This window comes from Sus scrofa, chromosome 1 (genome assembly GCF_054392235.1).
Source record: "Sus scrofa isolate SSC_HxYL_T2T_F1_AM1 chromosome 1, Sscrofa_HxYL_maternal_Yorkshire_Landrace_v2.0, whole genome shotgun sequence".
NCBI lineage: Eukaryota > Metazoa > Chordata > Mammalia > Artiodactyla > Suidae > Sus > Sus scrofa.
In genome coordinates, this window is record NC_139383.1 from 258,432,818 (window position 1) to 258,459,820 (window position 27,003).

Sequence of the window (27,003 nt, forward strand, 5' to 3'; positions counted from 1 at the left end):
TCAGAAAATTTTTAGGCTGCCTGTCTGCCAATGGGTGGAGTTGTATTCTCACCCAGATAGTTATTTGGCCTGAGGTGTCCCAGCACCTAACCCTAACCCTACAGGCTGTTGGGTGGGGCTAAGTCTAGATGCTAATAGCCAGAGGGAGGATCCCACCACTCCAGAAGCAGAGTCCATGTATAAGAATGCTTCCAAATATGACTTCCACCCATGTCTATGTCCCCAAGGTGATTCACAGCTGCCCCCAGTCTCACCTGGAGACTCTCCAAGACCAGCAGTTAGTCTGGCCCAGGTTCCTATAAAATTACTGTTTTTGCCCTTGATCCCAGTGCATGTGAGATTTTTTGTACATCCTTTAAGAGGGAAATTTCTATTTCTCCCAGTTCTCTGGGGCTTTCAAAATTAAGCCCCACTAGCCTTCAAAGCCAGATGCTCTGAGGGGCTCATCTTCCTGGTCCATGACCCCCAGACTGAGGAGCTTGCCTTGGGGCTCAGAACTCTCACTCCTATGGGAGAATCTCTGCAATATAATTCTTCTAGAGTTTGTGGGTCACGCACCCAGGAGTATAGGATTGGATTATATTGCAAGTCCATCCCCCCTACCTGTGTCTTTCTCATTCCTTCTTTATGTCTTTAGTTGTAGATATTTTCTGGTAGGTTCCAGTCCTTTTCATTGATGGTTGCTTTGCAGATAGTTGTTGTTTTGATGACCAAGTGAGAGGAGGTAAGCTCAGGGTCTTTCTACTCCACCATCTTGGTCAGTCTCCTCAGATGTTTGGAAGCAACTATAGCAGAAGGATCATACTGTGGGATCGTATCAAGCCTGTCATTAATTTTTTCCTATATTGGTTGCATATAATAGTTATTAAATATCTAGAAATAATTTTAGGGATATATCAATTGCTTTTTATACTATAAGCCTTGTATCCTTAGGTGTTTATTCTCAAAACTAACTAGATGAAATTTCTCTTTCTACATCCTGTATGATTCCACCTATATTATATTCTAGAAAAGGTAAAACTATGGGGCAGTAAAAATATCAGTGGCTGCAGGGTTTGGTGGGAAAGGATGGAAAGGTAGTGCACAGATGATTTTTAGGGCAGTGAAAATATTCTGTAAAGTAAGCCAGACACAGAAAGACAGCTGTTGCATGATCTTACTAATTAAGAATAAAAATAAGTCAAACTCACAGTAACAAAAGAATGATAGTTACCAAAGACTTAGAGGTGGAGGAAAAGGAGAGAAACTGATCAAAGGACACAAAATATCAATTATTAGATGAATAAATTCTGGAGACCTAATACATAACATGACTAATATTAATAATAATATGTGCTTGAAATTTATAAAAAGATAGATCTCAAGCATTCTTACCACACAAAGATATACACAAAATGGTAACCATGTCAATATGTTACATTTGACGGATATGTTAATCAGCTTGACTGCGGTAATAATTTCACAACATATGTAAATATCAAACATCACATACACTTTAAATATGCATAATTGTATCTGTCAATCATACTTCAATAAATCTGGGAAGAAATGGAATTCTGTATCCAGAAAAAATTGTCTTCGAAATAAAAGTGAAATAAACACATTCTTAGACAAAATGAAATTAAGACAATTCATCAACTTCATATTTTCACTACACAGAGTGCAGAGGAAATTCTTTAGGCTGATAGAAAATGATACACAATGATACTTGTCTCCTCAAAGAGAAGTGAAAATTATTGGGAATGATAACTATGGGAGTAAATATAGAAGTTTACTTTTTTCCTCTTGATTTCCTTGAAATATATATATGAATATTTAAAGCAAAACTTATAACATTGTTTTGCAGGTTGTATAATGTTTTAGATATAATGTTTATAAAAACTATAGCCTAGGGATCAAAGGGACTAAATGGACTTTTACAGTTGCAAATTTTCTATAGTAGATAGACTATAAAATATTAAGAATGAATACTGTCACCCATAGACAATCACCAAAAGATATGTTATAGCTAAGACCCAGCAATTCCAACCCTAGTTATTTATCCCAAATAAATGAAAGGAAACATAAAAATACAATCTGGGGATCCCAGGTGTCAATAAATATGAGGTTGGATAATCAAATTGAAATATTCATATAATGGCATACTACTCAACAAAAAAGTAGAAAGACTTCCTGCTTGTTCATGCATCAACTTGGATAAATATCCAAACACGATGCTGAGTTAAAGTCTTATACAAAGGATATATACTGCATGGTTCTATTAATATTTACAACAGGCAAATCTAATTTTTGTTGGAAAAAAAATCAGAACAAAATTTGCCTCCAGAATAGTAGGGGTAGTTATTGACTGGCAGGAACAAAGACAGAACGGTCTGAGGTTATGATTATGTCTTAATAGAAGCCTGGATTACAAGAGATGTATGCCTTATCAAAACTCAACAGAAGTAAAGATTGGTGTATTTTACTGTATGTAAATTTTAAATCCAAACAAAATTACTATCAAACAATTATTGATGTCTAACAATGATATGCATGGTGAAGTATTTAGAGTGGAATAGCCAGATGTCCACAATTTGCTTTAAAATGCCTTAAAAGTAGACAGGAGGATGGATATAGTAGAGGGATGAATAGAGAGGTATGTAATGAATGCAAGTCTAATAAAAGTTAATGATAGAAAATTCTATTCTAGGTAATTTGTATACAGGTGTTGATGGTAGGATTCTTTCAGCCAAGTCCATGATTTTCTTTTCTGTGGAAATTTTCATTTGTGCCGTGTATTAGATTCCAGATATAAAAAATTTTTTTAAAAGAAAATTCTAGGGTTTGATTACTTAGCTGTAGTCTCACAAATATAAGGGTTTTATTATCTATTTTTAAACATGGTACTGTCTATCATGTTTTTTTTTTTTCAAGCCAATAATCATTCTATGATGAGGAAAGAAAGGAATCCAGAGCGTTTTCGGAGATTCCTGAAAAATCAGCTTCTGCTTGGATGAAAGAATTCCTAAAGTCTGGCTTTAAGAACCAAATGTTTCTTTCAGCATGGAAGTAGATTAGGTTAACTTCTTTTCTCAGAACCCCAGGGCTTGGAGCAGGTGAAGTGTGACCTTCAGTCTGAAACCGAGAAGTGCCTTCTTTATTCACCAGCCGTATCTGGAGGAATCAGTCACTTGATTGACGGAGCCCTTAATGACCTGGTGCTTTATGTTGCATAATAGTACTGCAGGTGTCTTTCAAAAGGATGTTTCACATAGGACTGTGAGCCCCCTTCCTTGGTAAATCATACTTGGCCATATACAAATAAGTTCTTTGTTTGGTCTGGGAAGTGTGTTTAAAAATCTACCATCTCCTCTTGGACTTACAACTGCCTCAGACACTTCTATTTTTCTTTTTAATGATTGACACATTTAAACCTGTTTTTCACTCAAAATCTTTTTTTTTTTCCTGAAAAAAAGGGAGTAGTTCTGTAGTTAAACAGATAAACCTTATGTTCTATCTTCTGTCCTGTTGAATTGAAAACTAGGGGATGGTGTCTTACACGTCCTGGATTTGATTTGGCTTGGAGAAAGGATGTGGTCTCCTGGAAGTAGTGGTGATTGGCTGAGAGGGAATCTGAACCGAGCCCCTCTATTTGTAGAATAAGAACAGAATTTTCATGAATATATTCATATGGTGGGCAGGAACCCATAGCAGAGGTGAACATACTCTGCAGACAGTAATACTTCTCAACCCTTACGTGGGAGTGAACAGTGAAAAATGTTTGAAGTGGATATTGTAACTCCTAGGAAGAAGGTGATTTCCTCCTTCATATACACCTTCTTTCATCGCCTTCGTTTCTTCTATTCCTCCTCTTTCTCCTATTCTTCTTTTGCAATAAATTATGGGATATGGATTGCTGTATATTATATCACTCTTTTTATAGGTACGCAGATGTCAATTTTGCTGATTTTCAAACCGTGAACCATGAACACAGGATATTGGAACACTGTGTGGGCACAAAATTAAAGAGGAATGTTGTAGAAAGATGAATGGGAGTCTTCACTCCAGAGGTAGTACAGTTACAAACAAATTCTTTTTAAAAATTGCTTTGGCTTGTTAGTTTTGGATCCCATCTTCTTCCAAAAAATATTTTGATGTGCATTAAAATATAACATACATATATCATTATATTGAAAAAATAGGAATAAAAATTATGTAGAGAGAAGTTAAATATAGGTATAAAATATGAGAAAAATTTGTTTAAAATGAAATATTACAGTTAATTGTGCATTTCTTATTAGTTAATGCAAAAAAAAGATCACAATGAGTCATAGACTTCTTTTCAACAGGATAAAGGGAACATAGCAGCTCTTTAGGAAAGAAAACCTTTGCCTGTGCTAAATTTTTTTTTTAATTTAATGTACTCATATTATGCATGAATATTTACAGACCGCTGTAGTAAAAAGCTTTTTTCTTTTTGTCCCCACTAATACAAGTTTATAAGTATTTTGGTCTTATTTTACAGTAGATTGAAGCTCAGATAAATACAATTTTGTGACCAGTAAATTACAGAGCAGAAATTCCAGCCTAAACTCAAATCTCATCCACTTTCCATATCACCATGTCAGAGACACTGGCCACGATAATGGAAGCTGTCTTCAACAGTATATTTATTGAAGATATAGGAATGGAGATAGCATATGACCATTTCCTGTACTGACCCTTGGTTAAAAGCTGAGGGCATAGAGGTTAAAGCAAAACTTATTGAGTGACTTGCTGTTTGGGATAATTTACTGACGTCTAGGTATTTTTGCTTTTAAATAATTCAAATTTATGTTGCATTTTAGACTTCAGAATAACCAAAGGAATTAAGGGAAAAGGTGCTCCTTATGCTAACAAACTCATTATTATTTTCTTGATTGGAACTTATATCAATCAAGGTCCCTGCAGGAAATAGATGGCACCACTCAAACTGGATAATTGAAGTTGAATAAAAGACTTTTTTTTTTTTTAACAAAGAAGTGGACAGAATGGAAGAAAACCAACATAGAGCAGTGAAGGACTTCCAGAGAGGAACTGGTCAAGGAATAGCACCCATACAGGAAGGGAGCTAGAGAAACAAACTCCTTGGTAAATTCACAGATCTGCTGGGAGTCCCACTGACCAAACTCAAAAGAAAGGTAACATGGGAGCCCTTTGATACATTCCACATAGGTCACTGTTCAGAGGCAAAGAGCAGGGTGAGCAGGGTGGAAGATGAATCTGGAAATGCACACTAGCATGACAATGAATGAACATTGGTATAACGAAGGGTTCTCTGGAAGCAGGAAACGGAATACACATTTGCTAAATGCTGATCAAAGAAAGATCTCTCTGCTCTCAAACACAGCTGGGATGGTTTTAGTATAAAGTTTTTTAAAAAAGGGAAAAAAGAAGACTTTTCTTGAACACCAGTATATTCCAGATACCCAGATACTCACTAGGTCACTTTCTATATAACTGCTCATTTAATTCTTGCAACAACTTTGAATATAATCATCACATTACATACATGGTAAATTAAGACTCAAAGTGGCTAAAGAATTCATCCCATGAAACAGCCAGTAAGTAACAAATCTGATTATTTGAATCCAAAATTTTCTAAGATCAAATCTTGGACCTTTTTCCACTTTTGCATGCCAACAGAGGAAAATTCTAACACTTCTGCACTGAAGAGAAGCTTAATGTTTCTGAAGAATCAGTTTTAGATTCATATATATTCAAACCAAGTTTCAGTGAAGACCAAAAGTTATTGCTCAAGAGATTATGGTGGAGAGTATTTAATTTCAGAAAATTCAGAGATAATTACCAGTCATTTATGCTGCCCATAATGATAGCTACCATTTACTGAATATTTAAAATATAGACTGTATACTTTCTATGTATTAAATCAATGCATCCTCATAGCAATCATATAAAATTTCAAAGTGAAGCATAGAAGAATAAACACAGGAAAAAGGGGTAGGAATGGAAGCTAGACTTCTCTGAATAAACTTTATTCCCACACTTAAATAATAAAATAATGAAAAAATTAAGTTCCTATAAAATAGAAAGAAAAAAAATTTTAATTTGATACAAATTTGTTGGCCTAAACTCATAGAGAAGAGCAGTTTCAAGTGATTTAAAACAGAGCAGTGTGTCTGTACATTCCCTAGTGAGATGTACCCTAAGGGAAAAAAAAATCTCAAAACTGTAAAAAAAAAAAAAAAAAAAATTCTCAAACTGTTCAGTGTACTAAAATTGTGAGTAATAATGTTGATATTGTTATTCTGAATATACAAAGTATTTTATACACAGAGTTAATATGATATAATACAATGAAGCAATATCACTTTAACATAATCACTGTCATTAGGACCTAAGACTGTTAGCATAACCGAAAAAGAACTATGAATATAAAATCAAAGAATCTAAACAAAACCCTTATATTGTTATTGGAACTGAAAATATAGTATATATTTATAACATAGAGCATTTTACACTAAAAAAGAGTTAAATTATGAGCTTGGTAGCAAGAAGCACCACCAGCATAAAATTATGTTATCTAAATATTTTTTCCTCCTAGAAGAGGAAGATTGGAGGAATGACAGATTTTAGGTCTATGACAGAACATGTACAAGGTGAGCTTTAAACACCTAATTATACCAGAAAGTAAGGAAGCTTCAGAAGCTATCGGGCCATGCCAAAATGACTCAAGAACCAATATGAAGGGAGTCCTTTTGGACCAAGAAGAGATATTTTGTTCATAATGAATGTTGAAATTTATAGGTTAAAACACATTAAAAATGTGAAAAACAACATAAGCTTATTTTTAAAAAACCTAATTAAACTTAAAAACAAAGAAAACTATGGATGAAGTGAAAAGACAACCTACAGGATGAGAGAAAATATCTGTTTTGATATGACCAAATGAGTTTAATAGCCAGAATATATAAATTGCTCATACAACTCACTATCAAAAAAACCAAACAACCTGATTTTAAAATGAGCATTAGCCCTGCTGTAAAGCACAGGGAACTATATCTAATCACTTGTGATGGAACATTATGGAAGACAATGTGAAAAAAAAATAATGTATATATATGTATGACTGGGTCACTTTACTGTACAGCAGAAATTGACAGAATGTTGTAAATCAACTATAATAAAAAATAATGAAAAAAAAATAAAATCAATGGATGTGGTTACCAAAGGGAAAAAAATAAAATGAGCATAGCCTGAATAGACATTTTTCCAAAAAAGACATACAAGTGGCCAATAGGCACATGAAAAGATGCTTAACATTGCTAGTCATAGTATAAATGCAAATCAAAACCACAATGAGATATCACTTTACACCTGTCAGAATGGCCATCATCAAAAAGACCACAAATAATAAATGATGGTAAAGATGTAGACAAAAGAGAACCCTCATATACTGTTGGTGGAAGCCACTATGATATGTGCAGCCACTATGGAAAAAAAGAGTATGGAGTTTCCTCAAAAAACTAATAATAGAACTATCATAGGATTCAGAAATTCCACTCCTGGGTATATATCAGAAGAAAATAAAAACATTAATTCCAAAAGATACATGCATGAACTTCAGTGTTCAGAGCAGCATTGCTTGTAATTGCCAAGATATGGGTGCAACCTAAGCATCCATCAACATATGAATGGATAAAGAAAATGTGAGATATATATATTTATACTCATTCTCTATCTCTCACACACACCCACACCCACAGACACACAGGAATATTAGCCATAAAAAAGAATGAAGCACTGCCATTTGCAACATAGATGGACCTAGAGGTTATGTTTAGTGAAATAAGTTAAACAGAAAAAGACAAATACTCTTATGTTATCACTCATACCTGGAATCTAAAAAAATAAAGCAAATGATAGAACAAAACATACTCATAGACATAGGAACAAACTAATGGTTACCAGAAGAGAGAGGGAGAGAAAGGGGAAGGGGTAAGATAGGAGTACAAAACATACTCATAGACATAGGAACAAACTAGTGGTTACCAGAAGAGAGAGGGAGAGAAAGGGGAAGGGGTAAGATAGGAGTACAGGATTAAGAGGTACAAACTACTAGGTATAAAAGAGATAAGCAATAAGGATATATTGTGCAGCACAAGGAAATGTAACCATTATTTTATAATAACTCTAAATGGAGTATAATCTATAAAATATTGAATCTATGCTATACACCTAAAACTAATATAATATTTTAAATTAGCTATGCTTCAATTATAAAAAGATGAAAAAAGTCAGTGGCCACTTTGAAGTATGCTAAAGAACCAATTCTCATTTTTCTGAAAATTTGTAAAGAAAGAATCAATTATTCGACCTACTACTCCTAATACAACCTCAAGATAATCAAACATCCTGAGGTTTGTTTTTATAAAAGTATCCTAGCCAACAAATAAAGTAGGGAAGAATTAGAAGATCACACTTTTGGAAACCTCCAAAAAGAACAGTGGATCTAGGTAATTATAATTAATAGCTATTAACATCACGCAAAGAGAGAAAAGTGGACACTAGGTGCCTCCTGCTAGAATTATGAAATACATTCTATGAAATACTTTTTGCCAAAGCACCCACCTAAGTCAGATCAAGCTTCTGGAGGTAACTATTCATGGAAAATACAGTAATAGAAGAACATGTTAAATATTGCCTAAGAGTTGGCAATCAACAAAATCTAAAATGTTAGAAATACTATAGAACATCACTATTGACTCAATTTCTTTACAAATAAATTTTAAGGAAAACAAAAGAGGGGAGAGAAGCTATAGCTTAAAAAAAAGATCTGAGAAACCCACAAAAATGTAATGTGTGGATATTGTTTGTATCTTGATTCAAAAAAACAAATTGTAAAACGAATTTATGAGATAGGAATATCTGACACTGGATTTTTTATGAAATTAAGGAATTATCACAAATATTTATGTATATTAATGATAATATAGTTATGCTCTTTAAAAGAATATTTTTAGGGATACTTATTGAACTGAAGAAATAATATGTTGAGATTTAGTTCAAAATAATTTAGGGGTTGGTAGTAAGAGATACACACTACTATACATAAAGCAGATCAACAACAAGGACTTGCTACAGGGAAATAAATTCAATATCTTATAATTACCTATAAGGTAAAAGAATCATCTGAAAAAGAATTTATGTAGGAATGGCTGGTGCAGTGTGAGACAGCACATCCTGTGCGGCCAGGCCCGCTGCCCTTGGGAAACGCATGGGTGCACACACCACTGCCACTCTCATGAACCCAGTTCCACTGTGGCAGCCCCTGTCCAGGCTGACCAGACACTGGTGTTCACCAGGCAAAACCATCTGTATTACTGTGTTATCTTCAGTCTTCCTCTTTTATTCTCGGGTCTGATTTGATCCCAGGACAAATCACAACAGTGATTAAGAAATAGTATGAGAGTGTGGAGAGGGATTAATATGGCAGAATAGAAGGACTGGAACTTAACTTCTCTCCTAAAAACAACAAAATTCACAACTAAAGACTGAGCACTCTTCACCCAAGTGGACTGTAAACCTTAAAAAAGATATCCTATTCCAGAAGAAAAAGAGGAGGACATGTCAAGAGGTAGGAGGGGTGATTATGCAATATAAGTAACCCCATACCTCCTGGGTGGGAAGCCCCACAGACTGGAAACTAACTGGTTCACAGAGACTCACCTACACGAGTGAGAGTTCTGAGCCACACATCACACTCTCACGTGTGGGGATCTGGCACAGGGAGAAAGAGCCCCTGGAACATCTGACATTGAAGGCCAGTGGGGCTTGTGCGCAGGAGCTCCACAGGACTGGGGGAAACAGAGACCCCATTCTTAAAAGGCACACATGGACTTTCACATGCACTGGGTTCCAGGGCAAAGCAAAGTCTCCATGGGAATCTGGATCAAATGTGACTGCACTTCCTGGAGGACCTCCTGGGAAAACAGGGATGAAGGTGGCTTGTTGTGAGGGAAGGACATTGAAAGCAAAGTTCTCTGGAATATTCAGCAGCCATGTCTTTCTCTGGAGGGGGCCATTTTGGGAAAATCTGGCCCCACCTGTCAGTCAGCTGCTAACAAGCCCCAGGGCAAACAACAACCCAGGTGGAATCACAGCCCCACCCTTCAGTTAATAGATTACCTAAAGACCCCTCAGGCACACAGCTGCCTCTAATCCCATCCAGAGACTAAGGCTCACCCACCAGGGGGATTAGAATCAGCTCCACCTACCAGTGGGCAGGCATCAGCACCTCCCATCAGGAAGCCTACAGAAAGCCCCATACCAACTTCAGCCACAGGGGGGCAGACATCAGAAGTAAGAGAGGCTACAAATCTATCATCTGTAAAAAGGTCACCACGCCAAAAACCTATAAAAATGAAAAGACAGAGAACTATATCAGATGAGGGAAAAAGGAAAAACCCCAGAAAAACAGCTAAGTGAGGAGGAGATTCTTAGCCTCCAGGAAAAAGACTTTAGACTGTTGATGCTGAAGTTGATGCAAGACATTGGAAATAAACTGAAGGCAAAGAGACACAAGATATAAAACTTACAACAAGAAGAGATGCAAAATACAATAACTAAAATAAAAAATTTGCTAGAATTAGCCAACAGCAGAATACAGGAGGAGGAAGAATGAATAAGGGAGGTGGAGGACAGATTAGTGGAAATTATGGATGCGGAACAGAAAAGAGAAAAAAAGACTAAAAACAAATGAAGTGAGTCCCAGAGAACTCTGGGACAATGTTACATGCACCGACATCTGTATTATAGGGGTGCCAGAAAGAGAAGAGAGAGAGAAGGGGACAGAAAAAATATTCCAAGAGATAACAGCTGAAAACTTCCCTAACATGGGGAAGGAATCACTCACTCAAATCCAGGAAGCACAACGAATACCACATAAAATAAACCCAAGGAGGAATACACCAAGACACATATTAATCAAACTAACCAAAATTAAAGACAAAGAGAAAATCTTGAAAGCAGCTAGGGAAAAGAAACAAATAACATACAAGGGAACCCCAATGAGGTTATTGGCAGATTTTTCAGCAGAAGCTCTGTAGGCCAGAAGGGAGTGGCATAATATACCTAACATGATGAAAGGAAAAAACCTCAAATCAAGATTACTCTACCCAGCAAGACTCTCATTCAGATTTGAAGGAGAAATCAAAGCCTTCACAGATAAGAAAAAGCTGAGAGAATTCAGCAACACTAAACAAGCCCTACAACAAATACTAAAGGAACTTCTATAGGCAGAAAAGAACAAGAGAAGAAGGAAAGAAAAAAGAGCAACAAAAACAAATCCAAAGAAATTAATAAAATGGCAATAAGAACATATGTATCAATAATTACCTTAAATGTTAATGGACTAAACGCCCCAACCAAAAGACATAGACTGGCTGAATGGATACAAAAATAAGACCCATATATATACTGTCTTCAAGAGACCCACTTCACTTCTAGGGACACATACAAATTGAAAGTGAGGATAGAAGAAAATATTTCATGCAAACAGGGATCAAAAGAAAGCTGGAGTAGCAATACTCATATCAGACAAAATAGACTTTAGAATGAAGACTATTTTAAGGGACAAAGAAGGGCATTACAAAATGATCAAAGGATCAACCAAGAAGATGATATTACAATTTTAAATATCTACGCACCCAACACAGGTTCATCACAATATATAAGGCAACTGCTAACAACCTTAAAAGGACAAATCAACAATAACACAATAATAGTGGGGGACATTAACACCCCACCTACAGCAATGGACAGATCAACCAGACAGAAAATCAATAAGGAAACACAGGCCCTGAATGATGCATTAAACCAGATGGACTTAATAGATATTTCTAGCACATTCCATCCAAAAGCAACCGAATACACATTCTTCTCAAGTGCACATGGAACATTCTCTAAGATTGAGCACATCCTGCACTACACATCCAACCTTGGTAACTTTAAGAAAATTGAAATCATATCAAGCATCTTTTCTGAACACAATGCTATACAACTGGAAATTAACAACAAGAAAATAACTGCAAAAAACACAAACATGTGGAGACTAAAAAACATGCTACTAAATGACCAGTGGATCACTGAAGAAATCAAAGAGGAAATTCAAAAATACCTAGCAGCAAATGACAAGGAAGATATGACACTCCAAAACCTATGGGATGCAGCAAAAGCCATTCTAAGAGGAAAGTTTATACCAATACAAGCCCACCTCAGGAAACAAGAAAAAGCTCAAATAAACAAGCTAACATTGTATCTAAAGAAGCTCAAGAGAGAAAATCAGACAAGACCTAAAGTTAGTAGAAGGAAAGAAATCATAAAGATCAGAGCAGAAATCAATGAAATAGAAACAAAGAAAACCATAGAAAAGATCAATGAAACGAAAAGCTGGTTCTTTGAAAAGATCAACAAAATTGATAACCCCCTAGCCAGACTTATAAAGCAAAAAAGAAAGAAGACTCAAATCAATAAAATTAGAAATGAAAAAGTAACAACGGACATCGCAGAAATACAAAGGATCATAAGAGACTACTATATGCAACTATATGCCAATAAAATGGAAAACCCAGAATAAATGGACAAATTCTTAGAAAGGTACAATCTTCCAAGACTAAACCAAGATGAAATAGAAAAGATGAATGGACCAATCACAAGAACTGAAATAAAAACTCCGATTAAAAAATTTCTAACAAACAAAAGTCCAGGATCAGATGGCTTCAGAGGTGAATTCTATCCAACATTTAGAGAAGAGCTAACACCACGCCTTTGGAAACTATTTCAAAAAATTGCAGAAGAAGGGATTCTCCCAAACTCATTCTATGAGGCCACCATCACCCTGATACCAAAACCAGACAAAGACACCACAAAAAAAGAAAACTACAGGCCAATTTCACTGATGAACATCGATGCAAAAATCCTCAAAAAAATACTGCCAAACCACATCCAACAATACATTAAAAGGATTATACATCAAATGATCAAGTGGGATTTATCCCAGGGAAGCAAGTGTTCTTCATATCCGCAAATCCATCAGTGTGATACACCACATTAACAAACTGAAAAATAAAAATCATATGGTCCTCTTAATAGACACAGAAAAAGCCTTTGACAAAATCCAACACCCATTTCTGATAAAAACCCTTCAGAAAGTGGGCATAACAGAAACCTACCTCAACATGATAATGGCCATATATGACAAACCCACAGTGAACATCATTCTCAATGGTGAAAAGCTGAAAGAATTCCCGCTGAGATCAGGAACAAGACAAGGATGTCCGCTCTTGCCACTACTCTTCAACATAGTTCTGGAAGTCCTAGCCACAGCAATCAGAGAAGTAAAAGAACTAAAAGGAATCCAAATTGGAAAGGAAAAAGTAAAACTATCCCTATTTGCAGATGACATGATACTATACCTAGAGAATCCTAAAGACTCTACCAGAAAACTGTTAGAGCTCATCCACGAATTTTGCAAAGTTGCAGGATACAAAATTAATACACAGAAATTGATGGCATTTCTATACACTAACAATGAAAGAGCAGAAAAAGAAATTAGGGAAGCAGTCCCATTTATCATTGCATCCAAAAGAATAAAATACCTAGGAGTAAACCTACCTAAAGCTACAAAAGACCTGTACTCTGAAAACTATAAGACACTGATGAAAGAAATCAAAGATGACACAAATAGATGGAAAGATATACCATGCTCGTGTATTGGAAAAGTTAATATTATCAAAATGACTCTACTACCTAAGGCAATCTACAGATTCAATGCAATCCCTATCAAATTACCAAGGACATTTTTCACAAAACTCGAACAAAATAGTTTAAAGTTTGTTTGGAAGTACAAAAGACCCAGAATAGTCAAAGACATCCTGAAAAAGAAAAATGGAGCTGGAGGAGTCAGGATCCCTGGCTTCAGACTATACTACAAAGAAAAAGTCATCAAAACAGTATGGTACTGGCACAAAGACAGAAATAGAGATCAGTGGAACAGAATAGACAGCCCAGAATTCAACTCATGCACCTATAGCCAACTCATCTATGACAAAGGAGGCAAGAATATACAATGGAGAAAGGACAGCTTGTTCAATAAGTGGTGCTGGGAAAACTGGACAGCCACATGGAAATGAATGAAATGAGAACACTCCCTAACACCATACACAAAAATAAACTCCAAATGGATTAAAGACCTAGATATAAGACCAGACACTATCAAACTCTTAGAGGAAAACATAGGCCAAACGCTCTCTGACATAAACGACAGCAACATCTCCTCAGATCCACCTCTTAGAGTATTGACAATAAAAACAAAAATAAACAAATGGGACCTAATTAAACTTAGAAGTTTCTGTACAGCAAAGGAAACCCTAAACAACATGAAAAGACAACCCACAGAATGGGAGAAAATCTTTGCAGGTGAATCCACTGACAAGTGAGGAGAAAATCTTTGCAAGTGAATCCACTGACAAGTGATTTATCTCCAAAATTTATAAACACCTTCTGCAGCTCCATACCAAAAAAACAAACAACCCCATCAAAAAATGGGCAGAAGATCTAAACAGACATTTCTCCAAAGAAGACATATAGGTGGCCAAAAAACACATGAAAAGATGTTCAACATCACTCATTATTAGAGAAATGCAAATCAAAACCACTATGAGGTACACCACCTGACACCAGCCAGAATGGCCATCATCCAAAAGTCTACAAACAAGAAGTGCTGGAGAGGGTGTGGAGAAAAAGGAACACTAGTATACTGTTGGTGGGATTATACATTGGTGCAACCACTGTGGAAAGCAGTATGGAGATTCCTCAGAAAACTAAAAATAGAACCACCATTTGATCTAGCAATCCTACTCCTGGGCATCTATCCAGAAAAAACCACAGCTCACAAAGATACATGTACTCCAGTGTTCATTGCAGCACTATTTACAATAGCCAAAACATGGAAACAACATAAATGTCCACCAACCGAGGAGTGGATCAAGAAGATGTGGTATAGATATACAATGGAATATTATTCAGCCATTAAAAGAAATGAAATAATGGCATTTTTAGCAACATGGATTGACCTAGAAACTATCATGCTAACTGAAGTCAGTCAGACAATGAGACACCAACATCAAATGCTTTCACTTACATGTGGAGTCTGAAAAAAGGAGAGACTGAACTTCTTTGCAGAATAGATGCTGACTCACAGACATTGAAAACTTATGGTTTCCGGAGGAGACAGTTTGGCGGGTGGGGGGATGTGCTTGGGCTGTGGGATGGAAATCCTGTGAAATCATATTGTCATGATCATTATACAACTACAGATGTGATAAATTCATTTGAGTAATTAAAAAAAAAGAATTTATGTAATGGGATCTCTTTGCTGTATACCTGAAACTAACATAACTAAACTAACTATACTTCAGTAAAACAGAAACTAGAAAAAAAATAATATAGGAGTTTGGGAGTTGGAGTTAAGTGGGAGGTTGACAGAACAAGGTTGACTTTGAATTGCTTTTTTTTTTTTTTTTTTGAAGATGGAAAATGTATATGTGGCTGGGGGGTCATTTTATTTCTCTTTAGATATATATTTGGACTGTTGCACAATAAGGTTTTAAAATATGTTTCAATAGATGGGATTACCAAATTCCACCTGTGGAAGGTTGAGAGAGCTATATAATTTAAGAAAATAATTTAAAATTATAAACAAATAGGTCATCCAGTCATCACTTTAAAACCGTCCTTCCGCAACATTTTTTACATGTAATAAATATAGTATGAATCTTGGTGTATAATCTCCAGTATGTGAGAGTAAGAAGTTTTCCAAAAATTTTTGGAAACCCAGTTTAGATACTATTTAAAGACCCAAAGAGTGGAAATATTTAGAAATTTAATTTCAGTCAATTCGAGGATTATCCCTGGTTTTTCCTAGGGTGCATCCATATTCAGAGATGTTACCATATCCGTATGGTCTGAGAATAGGGGGCACTAGGAACTCAGTGTCATTTGCCCGGGCTGACATCTATTGAAACATCCCTCATGACATCTCATCCTTGGTCTTTAGTCCATGCAGATCACCAGAAATCATCCCTATTCCAATTCTCAAGGCTCCCTCAGGTCTGGCTTTTTCTAGTTAATAATTTGGCCTCCCTCTCAGATGCAAAAGAATCACTGTGTCTAAACCAGGCTGTGGTCTAGAGAATTTTTGTGAGGTTCTCCCAACCCTGCCTGGATACGCAACACAGATACTCTTCCTTTGGGGTCTTGCTCTCCAGGGGACTCTACCCTGAAAGGAAGCACATGTCTCCTCTGCTCTTGCATTTCACAGATTTCTCTGGGGTTCTTATCATTCCTTCCACCCCTGGCCCTTAGCCACACACAGGGTCAGTGAAGTCAGGGGGAAGGATGACTTCCAGACAGCCATCAATGTCAACTACATGTATAGTTCCATTTTCTTCTTTTTCCCCATCTCCAGAACACCATTCTAGTCTCAGAAGCAGGAAGCCTTACTTGTATTTTTTACTCTGCTCTGAGTCATTCCTATTTCCCTGAGATCTAGGCATCTGAAATTCAAAGACCACAGTAAGACTCTTATTTCCTTTCTGAAACAATCCTTTCCCAGTGGGAATGAATGAGCAGCCTAAATGCAGAGCCAGGCAAGGGAAGGGAAGGTAGTGATAATAATATTAACATATTTTTGAAAAATAGTAACAACAAACACTAAGTGGCAAGCACTAGTCTGTGCTTTACCAATATTCATTCATCAAATTCTTATACCAGCCCTATGAAGTAATCACTCTTACCTCCATATTGCAGATCATGAAACTGAAGCAGAGAGAGGTTCAATTACTTGTCCAAGAATGCACAGGTAGTAAGTAGCAGCACTGAATTGGAATACAGGCAATTTTGCTCCAGATCTGTGCTCTTTAAACTATTACAAAATACTGGCTAGGATAAAAGACCCAGTGCATTTGAAAATGCTACTTGAGGTTTTTTGCATGTATATTCCATTTTTTAAAAATTATCAGAAGTGTAAAAGCAGCTGCCTCTTTAGCAATTTCTTTTCTTCATCCACATACAATGTAGATAATGTGGAAGAAGGAAACTTCATATTCATTGAAGTCTCACAAATATGTCTCACTATAGCCCTGGAACTGACGTGATTAAATTTCAATTTGATTTCAGATGAAGACATTATAGTTTAACCAGGGTCCTGATGGACCCACAGCAAGGACATGGGAATGCTGTGATGCAAACCCAAGGCCACCTGATTGACCGAGGTCATGCTTATTCCCTGACCACATCGAAGTCCTGAACTGCATTTTGACATGAAATTGAAGGTGGGCATTGCAAGGCTCTTACAAGCATTTGACCCTACCCTGGGAGAACAAATTCAGGCCTTGGGCCTGTCAGACAGATACCTTTTCACCAGCTGGGACTCTGCTTAGCTTTAAGCAACATTAATGAAAAGGCCAGAGGAGGAACAGATGGAACACACTCCAATCAGGGTCCTTCAGTCGCCTGGGCTCCTCTTCACACTGGGCATCATCTGCATTCAAAAGCCCAGTGGATCTTTCTCACCTGCTTCCCATCGGCCCACATACTGTCCTTTCTTTCCCTCCTCTGGGAGATGACATGGGACTCTGTATCATCAAGCAGTAACAGACTAAGGAGAGTGCAAATAATTAGAACTAGATTGTCAACTCAGTCTCTAAAGCCAGTCACACATAAAATGTACCAACTTGACATATGATGCGCAGTCTCATTTTATGGAAATAAATGATCTAAACTGCTTAGTTTTTGGTAAAAGTTGATAGCATATTTTATGTGTCCCAATCACTCATTTTTACAGGAGCAGAAGTAATCACATGGATTAAGATGAATTCTTCAGGGCCAATGTCAGTGAAATCAACTTGGGTTGTTTGCGGAGTACCATTCATTTCATTCTGGATTTTCTTCTCTTCCCTTCACCCACCATCAGAGATGATACATTTAATTTAAAAGGGCATTTGTATATATAGATGTATTTAGGAATAAAGATGCTCAGGTATATAAATGCAGTGGTCTCTGTAAAAAATTGTTATTGAGACCTGACTGTATATTGCAAATTTGTTATCAGAATCCTCAATTGATGCACAGAAAACACACTTTGAGGTTAAACTGTTCTCCTCCCCTTCTTGTCATAATAACTTAACATAATGATAGTGCTGTCATTATAAATATTTGGAGGCTTCTGCATCTTGATAATTGATGGATTCTGAATGTGGGAGAATAATTTTTAAATCAGCACAGGCAACAAAGTGTTTCCTTGGATTTTTCAGAATGAAAACCAGAGCCATCTTCTATTTCATCAGAAATGATTGGGAAGCAGGAGAGAGGCAAATACACCCAGTGCTCTGTTATTTCCTAGTCTTTCTCTGGTAAATTGAAAATGGTACCTCCCCTCTGTGAATCTGCCACCCTCCACATGCTTGGCCCGGATGCCATACACCTGCTCAGCGTCAGCCGGAACCCACCGGAGCATATGGCAGCTCACATATTGCCTCGTCCCAGGATGGATTGGGAATGCTGGTCACCTGGGCTCTGTTTTCAAGTGGTGTGACAGCAGCTGTGGGAAGCCCAGAGAATGACAGGCTCTCACTGCTCTTCTTAGCAGTGGGAAAGGAGAGCAAGGGGAACAGAGGGAGATGTTTTCATATACCCAGCAGCTCTGACTTGACTGTTCTGTAAAAGAACACACCGCTCACTGGCTTTCCCCACTGTGAGCAGGTGCAATAGAAGGGAAACCCAGATTTTTTTTAAACTGCTACTCGATTATAATAGGCAAAATTACAACCCTAAAGATATCCAACTTCTAATGCCCAGAAACTGTAACTATGTTATCTTACATGGCAAAGTAGAATTAGGTAGCAAATGGACGTAAGGTTGCTAATCATCTGATTTCAAAAGAAGGAGATTTTTCTGGAATAATGTCATCACAAGGATCCTTAGATGGGGAAAGAGAGGCAGGAAATGTCAGAATAATGCTATGTGAGGACTTGACATGCTGTTGCTGACATTGAAGATGAAGGAATAAGGGCACTAGACAAGGAATGTGGGCAACTTCTAGAAGCTGCAAGCAAGACACTGATTCTTCCCTAGAACCACCAGAAAGGAACACAGCCCTGCTGACTCCTTGATGTCAGCCCATTGTGACCCATGTTGAAACTCTGGGCTGCAGAAACTAACAGAATGATGTGTCTTGCTTTGAGTCACTGTTTGTGCTCATTTGTCAACAGTAAGAAACTGATACATGGGGTGCTAGCTTGTGTTGTGGTTCTCAACTTTGGAGTGCATTACCACCATCTGGGGAGCTTTTAAAAAACTTGGGACATGCCCCAGAGCAATCATGTCAGAATCTATGGGAATGGGACCCCAAAATGAGGATCTTATAAACTCCCTGGTGATTTCAATGCACAAGTAAAGTGGAGAAGCAATGATTCAGTGGATAGAACCCTAACAGTGTTTGGAGTCAAGAAAGCTGGGTTCCAATCCCATTTCTATTATTTCTAGATTGAGCACAGACAATTTATTTCACATATGCACATATATATTGGTGTCTATGAAATATAAATGTGTGTATATATAAGTACACGCAAACAGCTCTTCTGTAAAATGGGAAGTTATTTATAAGCGATATTTTTACATATAAAGAGTCTAGCATTTTATTATAAGTAGTTGAGGCCTAAAAGATATTTTTTAAAATCCTTCTCTGGTAACATCAAAAAAAGTGTTTATTTTCTGATTTTATATTGTACTGGGCCCATGCATATCCAAGTCAATTCTAATGTGGGAACCATACTTAAATTTATGTTAGCTCATTGGGAGTTCCTGTTATTGCTCAGTGGAAATGAATCTAACTAATGCCAATGAGGATGCAGGTTCCATCCCTGGCTTTGGTCAGTGGGTTGGGGATGTGTCATCGCCATGAGCTGTGGTGCACGTCACAGAAGCAGTTCAGATCTGGTATTGCTGTGGCTGTGGCATAGGCCAGCAGCTACAGCTCTGATTTGACCTCTATCCTGGAAACTTCCATATGCTACAGGTGTGGCCCTAAAAACAAACAAAAAAAATATGTTAGTTCAATGATATTTTGGAAAAAGGATTATTTTATAAAAATATTTTTCTTAATATTAAAACAATCAGTTCTCACACTTATTGACATTGTCTGCACTTCCCCCATTAGCTCTCAGGTTCAGATTGCCTGCTGTGACCTCAGACCGTTTCCTTAATCTTGCCTCCAGCCTCTGTATCCATGCTAATAAAATAGGGACCAAAAAAATCTCCTACTTCCCATAGTTGTTGTGGGGATTAGAGGGAGAAGGTATAAAGTATCTAACACAATGCCTGGCCGGCAATCATGATTTAATAAATGAAAACTTTATAGTACTGTGGGTCAAGTCCAAATCCAACAAATGGAATAGAAGGGTAAAGTGAGAATTCAGTGAGAGTGAGAATAGAGGAGAATGAGTTGCTAGGCATGGAGTCATCGAAGATTCTAGGACTTTGGTTGGGCCAGATGACCATCATTTTGCATGTGCCCAGCAGGTGTTGCAGAAGTAGGCATAGCTGTGGGGGTTGGGGGGAGGGTGACCTCTGGCTTACTGAACACCAGACTCTGAGCCAAGCCTCAGGAGCTATGGAGACCCAGGAAACCTAGTTGGCTTTAGGACACTTAAGAGTGCAGTAGGCCAGCCCATGCCAGATAATGCAGATGTATTTAGTTACATCTCCAAGCTCTGCGTTTAATCCCATTATTAATTCCTTGAAGGCAGGGGCTCATGGTTCTCTGTCAGCTGACTCCCCAGCTTAGTTCTGGGCACACAACAAATGCACAATAAAACCTTGCTGTTCATGAACCCACAAGAGTTACATAAAAATGATTAAGAACACATATAGACTAAAAGTGAGGGGATGGAAAAAAGTATTCCATGCAAATGGAAATAAAAAGAAAGCCAGAGTAGCAATACTCATATCAAACAAAGTAGACTTTAAAATAAAGACAGTTGGCTAAAATTTTGTTGAGAATTTTTGTGTCAATATTCATCAAAGATATTGGCTGATAGGTTTCTTTTTTGGTGGTATCTTTGTCTGATTTTGGAATTAGGGTGATGGTAGCATCACAGAATGTCTTTGGGAGTATTCCTTCTTCTGCATTCTTTTGAAACAGTTTAAGGAGGATGGGCATCAGTTCCTCTTTGTATGTTTGATAGAATTTGCCTGTGAAGCCATCTGGTCCTGGACTTTTATTTGTAGGGAGTATTTTTATGACAAATTCAATTTCATTTCTAGTGATTGGTCTGTTCAGTTCATCTATTTCTTATTGATTCAGTTTCGGCAGGCAGTAAGGCTCTATAAAGTTGTCCATTTCTTCTAGATTGTCAGATTTGTTGGCATATAATTGTTCATAGTATTCTCGTATTTTTTTTTGTATTTCTGCAGTATATACTGTGATTTCTCCTTTTTCATTTCTTATTTGGTTTATTTGGGTTCATCTCTCCTCTTCTTGGTGAGTCTAGCCAGAGGTTTGTCAATTTTGTTTACCTTTTCAAAGAACCAGCTCTTCGTTTTATTGATTTTTTTCTATTGTTTTTTTAATCTCTATTTTATTGATTTCCTCTTTGATCTGTATGATTTCCTTCTATCTGCTGACTTCAGGTTTTCTTTGTTGTTCTTTTTCTAATTCACTTAGGAGGTGAGACAACATATCAAAAAGATTGTACACCATGATCAGGTGGTATTCATCCCAGATTCACAAGGATGGTTCAACATACAGAAATCAGTCAACCTCATACACCACATTAACAAAAGAAAAGTCAAAAACCACATGAACATCTCAACAGATACAGAAAGAGAATTTTACAAAGTCAAACATTCATTCATAATAAAAATTCTTAGTAAAATGTGTATAGAGTGAACATCCCTTAACATAATTAAAGCCATTATGACAAACCCACAGCAAATATAATATTCAAAATGGAGAAAAGCTGAAAGCCTTCCCACTAAAATCTGGAACCAGACAAGGATGCCCACTCTCACCACTATTATTCAACATAGTATTGGGGAGTTCCCATTGTGGCTCAGCAGTTAACGAATCCGACTGGAAACCATGAGGTTGTGGGTTTGATCCCTGGCCTTACTCAGTGGGATAAGGATCCAGCATTGCTGTGAGCTGTGGTGTAGGTCGCAGATGAGGCGTGGATCCTGCATTGCTGTGCTCTGGCGTAGGCCAGTGGCTACAGCTCCGATTCAACCCCTATCCTGGGAACCTCCATAAGCCACGGGAGCAGCCCAAGAAATGGCAAAAAGACAAAAAAACAAACAAACAAACAAAAACAAAAACATGGTATTGGAAGTCCTAGCCACAGCAATCAGGCAAACAAAAGAAATAAAAGGCATCCAAATAGGAAGAGAAGAGATAGAACTGTCACTGTATGCAGATGACATGGTACTATACATAGAAAAGCCCAAAGACTCAACCGCAAAACTACTTGAACTGATCAACAAATTCAGCAAGGTAGCAGGATATAAGATTAACATTCAGAAATCAGTTGCATTTCTGTATACTGAAAATGAAATATTAGAAAAGGAATACAAAAACATAGTACCTTTTAAAATTGCACCTCACAAAATCATATACCTGGGAATACACCTGACCAAGGAGGTAAAGGACCTCTATGCTGAGAACTATAAAACATTCATCAAGGAAATTAAAGAAGATGTAAATAAATGCAAAGATATTCCATGTTCATGGATTGGAACAATTAATATTGTAAATATGGCGATACTACCCAAAGCAATCTACACATTCAATGCAATCCCTATCAAATTACCCATGACATTTTTCACAGAACTAGAACAAACCATCCAAAAATTTATATGGAACCACAAAAGACCCAGAATTGCCAAAGCAATTCTCAGGAACAAAAACCAAGCAAGAGGTATAACTCTCCCAGGCTTCAGGCACTATTACAAAGCCACAGTAAGCAAGACGGTGTGGTACTGGTACCAAAACAAACAGACAGACCAATGGAACAGAATAGAGAACCCAGAGATAAACCCAGAAACCTATGGTCAATTAAACTTTGACAAAGGAGGCAAGAGCATAAAATGGGAAAAAGACAGTCTATTCAGCAAGAATTGCTGGGAAACCTGGATAGCTGCATTCAAATCAGTGAAACTAGAACACACCCTCACACCATGCACCAAAACAAACTCAAAATCGCTGAAAGACAAACATAAGATACCATCAAACTCCTAGAAGAGAATATATGCAAAACATTCTCTGACTTCAACCTAACAAATGTTTTCTCAGGTCAGCCTTCCAAAACAACAGAAATAAGAGCAAAAATAAACCAGCGGGACCTAGTCAAACTACAAGTATTACACAGCAAAGGAATCCAAAAAGAAAACAAAACACAACTTACAGAATGGGAGAAAATGGGATGCAACTGACAAGGGCTTAATCTCCAAAATATACAAACAATTTATACAACTCAACAGAAAAAAAAACCCAACAACCCAATGGAAAAATGGGCAAAAGACCTGAACAGACATTTTTCCAAAGATGTACAGATGGTCAACAAGCACATGAAACAGTGCTCAACATCCCTGATTCTTAGAGAAAGGCAAATCAAAACTACCATGAGATATCACCTCTCCCAGTCAGAAGGGCCATCATTAATAAGTCCACAAACAGGAGTTCTGTCGTGACGCAGTGGTTAACGAATCTGACTAGGAACCATGAAGTTGTGGGTTCGATCCCTGACCTTGCTCAGCGGGTCAAGGATCCAGCGTTGCCATGAGCTGCGGTGTAGGTTGCAGACGAGGCTCGGATCCTGCATTGCTGTGGCTCTGGTGTAGGCCGGTGGCTATGGCTCTGATTAGACCCCTAGCCTGGGAACCTCCATATGCTGTGAGAGCAGCCCTAGAAAAGGCAAAAAAAAAAAAAAAAAAAAAAAAAAAGTCCACAAATAACAAGTGCTGGAGGGGTTGTGGAAAAAAGGGAACCCTCTTGCACTGTTGATGGGAATGTAAGCTTGTATAACCACTATGGAGAACAGTATGGAGGTACCTTAGAAATCTCTACAGAGAACTACCATATATATGATCCAGCAATCCCACTCGTGGTCATATATCCAGACAAAAAGACACATGCACCCGCATGTTCATTGCAGCACTGTTCACAATAGCCAAGACATGGAAACAACCTAAATGCCCACTGACAGATGATTGGATTAGGAAGATGTGGTATATATACACAGTGGAATACTACTCAGCCATAAAAAAGAACAAAATAATGCCATTTGCAGCAACATGGATGGAACTAGAGACTCTCATTCTGAGTGAAGTCAGAAAGATAAAGACAAATACCATATGATATCACTCATATCTGGTATCTAATATATAGCACAAATGAACCTTTCCACAGAAAAGAAAATCATGGACTTGGAGAATAGACTTGTGGTTGCCTGGGGAGGGTGGGGAGGGAGTGGTATGGATTGGGAGCTTGAGGTTAACGGATGCAAACTATTGCTTTTGAATGGATTAACAATGAGATCCTGCTGTGTAGCACTGAGAACTATGACTAGATGCTTACAACAGAGCATTACAATGGGAGAAAAAGAATGTATACATGTGTGTCTAACTGGGTCCCCATGCTGTACAGTAGAAAAAGAAATTGTGTTGGGGAAATAAAAATGAAAAATAAGTAAATAAATAAAAGTAAAATAAAGATAGTTATAAGAAACAAAGAATACTACATAATGATAAAGGGATCACTTCCCAAAGAAGATATAACAATTGTGAATATACATGCGCCCAACAGAGAAGTTCCTAAATATATAAAGCAATGTTAACAGACATAAAAGGAGAAATCAACAGTAACACAACAACAGTGGGGGACTTTAACACCCCACTTACTTCAATGGACATATCATCTGGAAAACCAATAAGGAAATATAGGCCTTAAAAGACACATTAAACGAGATGGACTTAATTGATATTTATTGAGCATTCCATCTGAAAGCTTCAGAATATACATTCTTTTCAAGTGCACATGGAACATTCTCTAGGGTCAATCACACCTTGGGCCACAAACCAAAACTCAGTAAATTTAAGAAAACTGAAATCATATCAACCATCTTTTCCAACCAAAACATTATGAGATTAGATATCAACTACAAGAAAAAAAATATAAAAAACAGTTTGGAAGCTAAACAACATGCTACTGAAAAAAAATGGAACACTGAAGAAATCAAAGAGGAAATTTTAAAAAAATGAAAAAAACTAGAGATGATTGAAAACAAAATTATGACAATCCAAAATTCATGGGACCCAGCAATACAAGCTTACTTCAGGAAACAAGAAAAATCTCAAATAATCAACCTGTTCTTACATCTACAGCAACTAGAGGAAGAACACAGAATCCACATTTAGTAGAAGGAAAGAAATCATAAATATCGGAGCATAAATAAATGAAATAATGTCTTGTACTAAATTGAATATTGTAAAGTCCATCCAATATACTAAACACCATTGCACTGTACACATTAAATGAGCAAACTGTGTGGTATGTGCATTATATCTCAATAAAGATGTTTTAAATTACCATAAAGGAGTTCCCGTCATGGTGCAACAGAAACAAATCTGACTAGGAATCATGAGGTTGTGAGTTTGATACCTGGCCTCACTCAGTGGGTTAAGGATCTGGCATTGCCGTGAGCTGTGGTGTAGGTTGCAGATGTGGCTTAGATCCTGTGTTGCTGTGGCTGTGGCATAGGCCAGCAGCTATAGCTCTGATTCGACCCCTAGCCTTGGAACCTCCATATGCCGTGGGTGCAGCCCTAAAAAGAAAATAAAGAAATAAAGAAAGAAATTACTGTAAAAATAAATAAATAAAATAGAGACCTAAAAAAATCCCCCAAACAACAGAAAAGATCAATGAAACTAAGTGCTGGTTCTTTGAAAATGTAAAACTGATAAACCTTTGGTAAGACATTATGATAAAAAGAGAGAGCCAAAATCAATATAATTAGAAATGAAAAAAAAAGTTACAAATGACAATATAGAAATACAAAGGATCATAAGAGACCACTACAAGCAACCATATGGCAAAAAAACAGACAACCTAGAAGAAATGGACAAATTCTTAGAAAGGTACAATCTCCCAAAGCTGAACCAGAAAAACAGAAAATATGAACAGACCGATTACAAGTACTGGAATTGAATCTGTGATTTAAAAATTCCCAACAAACAAAAGTTCAGGACCAGATGGCTTCAGAGGCAAATTTATCAAACATTTAGAGAAGAGTTAACACTTATGCTTCTGAAACTATTCCAAAAAAATTGCAAAGGAGCACTTCCAAATTTATTCTGTAAGGCCACCATCAGACAATGATATCACAAAAAAATAAAATTACAGGCCAATATCATGGATGAATATAGATTCAAAAATCCTCAATGAAATACTAGAAAACTGAACCCACCAATACATTAAAAGATTTATCCCAGGGATACAAGGATATTTTTAATAACCATAAGTCAGTCATTGTGATACACATTAACAAATGGAAAAGTAAAAATTACATGATCTCAATAGATGCAGAAAAATCTTTTGATAAAATTAATATCCATTTATGATTTAAAAAAAAACCTCACCAGAAAGTGGGCATAGAGAGATCATACTTTAACATAATAAAGGCTATATATGACAAACCACATCTAACATCATACTCGATGGTGAAAAGCTGAAAGCATATCCTATAAGATCAGCAACAAGACAAGGATGTGCACTCTCCACTTTTATTCAGTATAGTTTTGGAAGTCTTTGCCACAGCAATCAGAGAAGAAAAAGAAATAAAAGGAATTCAAATTGGAAGAGAAGTAGTAAAACTGTCACTATTTGTAGATGACATGATTCTACATATAGAA

The 27,003-nt window shown here is 36.9% G+C and overlaps 1 long non-coding RNA gene across 6 annotated transcripts in view; it reads left to right on the top strand.

Annotated features, from left to right (window-relative positions):
- Positions 1–27,003, top strand: part of LOC110256021 (uncharacterized) — a 494,788-nt gene that overhangs the window by 460,667 nt on the left and 7,118 nt on the right. For 2 of the 6 annotated variants that reach the window (XR_014825658.1, XR_014825665.1), the window contains one exon: positions 21,764–25,687. The exons of 3 other annotated variants lie outside the window; for them this stretch is intronic. This is a non-coding gene — a long non-coding RNA (uncharacterized LOC110256021). Of the gene's footprint in view, positions 1–21,763; positions 25,688–27,003 lie in introns of those variants that run through there. One more of the 6 variants, XR_014825666.1, reaches the window with a different exon arrangement.